Source organism: Mesitornis unicolor, unplaced genomic scaffold, assembly GCF_000695765.1.
Source record: "Mesitornis unicolor isolate BGI_N332 unplaced genomic scaffold, ASM69576v1 scaffold42053, whole genome shotgun sequence".
Lineage (NCBI taxonomy): Eukaryota > Metazoa > Chordata > Aves > Mesitornithiformes > Mesitornithidae > Mesitornis > Mesitornis unicolor.
In genome coordinates, this window is record NW_010176124.1 from 3680 (window position 1) to 4023 (window position 344).

A 344-nucleotide genomic window follows, 5' to 3' on the forward strand; every position below is an offset into this window, starting at 1 on the left:
AGCACCAGTGCTGTCATGCTGTACCAAGGAGCTGAGGCACAGCCACACTAAAAAATATTGTAGGAAAAAAATAATCCTTCTGTGGGCTCAGAATCTTGATGTGTTGGGGATCAATAGCTGCCAGGAAGGGGGAGAGCTGCAGGTGGGTGAGAAACCTCCCTGACACCGCAGGCCATCTTGGCATCTTCCCCTCGTTGTCACAGATATCTCAGGTGGTGCACAGGGCTGGCTGTATCTACCCTGGCCAAGGGTAAATCAGTAAAGTGCTTTAAATCACATCACTTGCACTTGGTCCCACAGCTGCATCCTTCAGTGCATCCTCGGGGCTGGAGAGACGAGTTCAG